The 2,500-nt window shown below is 37.8% G+C and overlaps 1 pseudogene; it reads right to left on the minus strand.

The window, feature by feature from the left end:
• The window catches only part of LOC137624982 (carbohydrate sulfotransferase 11-like), a 23,138-nt pseudogene that overhangs the window by 117 nt on the left and 20,521 nt on the right, over window positions 1-2,500 (minus strand).

Here is a 2,500-nt window from a genome sequence, read left to right on the forward strand (position 1 = left end):
AGCTTCGATGTTTTTGATAAATGCGCTGTCTTCTCTTCCTGGTGATGCATTGAAAGAGGCTCGTCTACCAGATTCTTGTTAACTTTTCCGTGCCGTGAATGCATCATTGGTTTCAAATCTAGTTGCTTAATTTTCTTATCTTTCGACTGCTTATTATCTTTGATGACATTCACATTTATTTCGGCGGGTATTTCGGGCACAGATTTGCTTCGCGTGATGTGAACATGACGTGGGGCTAGTTCCCGAAAACCCGTAATGTTGACCAAAAACTCAGAGTCGTCCTGTAGAGTTTCGAGATGCAAGATGGCGTCGTAACGGTGGTGGCAGGCTGAACAGGTGAGGAAATAAGGACGCCAGTGTTCGTTGTATTCCCAGACTGGAGTCGAAATTAGGTACTGGACGAATTCCAAAAATGTTGGGATGTCTCTGTATTCCACCGGCGGGTCACTCTTCCTGTACTTGGCAATGATGGAGAGGCCGTACAGCTCCTTGAATTTCTTGAACTGGACGATCTCGCTTCTGTCCATGAATTTGTCCCTTGAGTAAAAAATGAGAAAGGATTAATTAGTTTATTGGTTTGCACTGCAAAATATTTACAGCACAATATTGTTACTTTTGTAAAATGAAACAGAATGACTTTGGTATAAATTTGATTCAAGGTTGAGTGATAGATTCAAAATCTTTTTGAAGAGATGTTTTTTTATGAAGACAATTGTGATAAGTAATTTTTCTTCCTCTTTAGAAGAAAGAACAAAACAACCGTTGTGGAATCAGAGGTATAAAAGAAAATCGAGGTGTATATTTAAATACGAATTAGTCTTCACGTACGCAAACGCATTTGAAACTGGACCCCATAACGTGGAACTTTGATTACCCTGTTGGGTACAAACTTTATACTTCATCAGTACAGTGTATGGTTAAACCAGTGGCTCATAGATGGATGCTGCATCGAGACACCTAGAGTCACCTATGTCAAGTTATGTTAGGAAAATTTACTATTGTTAACTTAATAAAAAGGAGAAATGGCAGAAAATGCCCATAGACACGAGAGGAAGAAGGCAAAAGAAAATTAAAGGCAACAAAAAGAAGAAAAGGGAGAGTGATAGGAGTTGAGGAAGAACATGAAATGTTAGGAAAATTTACTATTGTTAACTTAATAAAAGGAGAAATGGCAGAAAATGCCAATAGACACGAAGAGGTAGAAGGCAAAAAGAAAATTAAAGGCAACAAAAAGAAGAAAAGGGAGAGTGATAGGAGTTGAGGAAGAACGTGAAATGTTAGGAAAATTTACTATTGTTAACTTAATAAAAGGATAAATGGCAGAAAATGTCCATAGACACGAAGAGGAAGAAGGCAAAAGAAAATTAAAGGCAACAAAAAGAAGAAAAGGGAGAGTGATAGGAGTTGAGGAAGAACGTGAAAGGTGAAGGATAATAAAGAGTGGAGGATAAGAGGGTGGTGTTTAGAGGTTTAAAAGTCACTCATGAATGGCAGAGGCCAGGAACAGTGACAATGTCCTAGCTGGATAATTTACTAGACTGACCATATATACATAAGATCAGCGCCCAAGCTCCCTCTCTACCTAGGCTATGACTAGGGAAGGCCAGACAATGGCTGCTAATGACCTAACAGATAGATTTATAGGCTCCCCCAAAACCCACATCCTTTGCTCACGAGTATGGTGAGGTTGCAGACACTATAAGAAACCACTGAGCTTGTGCGGGTCTTGAACCCCAATCCAACACAACGCCCAGGCAGGAACGTAGTGGTAGAACTGTATACCGAAGGACAAACCTATAAGCCGAAAGGATCCTCTGAAAGGATGTCTGACAGCCATAAAGGCGATGGATTTCCCGATGTCCTCCCCTGGCCTCGGATAGGGCATCATCCGTCGAAGGATTATATGCAGATTACTTCGGAGAATATTTTATCTTCGATGAGGTCTCCTCCTCCAGTCACTCGCAGGAGTCCGTGGACGAAGGACGTTGAAGCGACTTTGGGGACCTAAAAGAAGACTTTTTTAGTTGTATTTATAATCATATTTGTATCGGTATAAATGTGAAAAATGAAAAAAAAATATATTTTTTTTTATTCTTATCCGTTTCTGTCGTTAGAAAGCTATAGATTGATATTTTTTTTCAATGTAAAAATTCATGCTGTCCTGAATATTACTACTACTACTACTACTACTACTACTACTACTACTACTACTGCTACTACTACTACTACTACTACTAATAATAATAATAATAATAATAATATTAATAATAATAGCCATCAAATTACAAAGTAATTTATTTACATCATATATCCTCGAATAAGGAAAAATAAGAAAGGGGCGAAAATAACAAAAGAATGTTAAATCTACAAATTAATAATTGCACAGGAAAGTTAAATTTTCTTTGCTATCTCGGTCTCTTCATCATAAGATCACTAATTATGATAATCATTCACTCTTCTGTTATCGAGACTCACAAACAATAGTAACAAGAACAATAAC

The sequence above is a fragment of the Palaemon carinicauda genome, chromosome 31 (genome assembly GCF_036898095.1).
Source record: "Palaemon carinicauda isolate YSFRI2023 chromosome 31, ASM3689809v2, whole genome shotgun sequence".
Classification (NCBI taxonomy): Eukaryota; Metazoa; Arthropoda; class Malacostraca; order Decapoda; family Palaemonidae; genus Palaemon; species Palaemon carinicauda.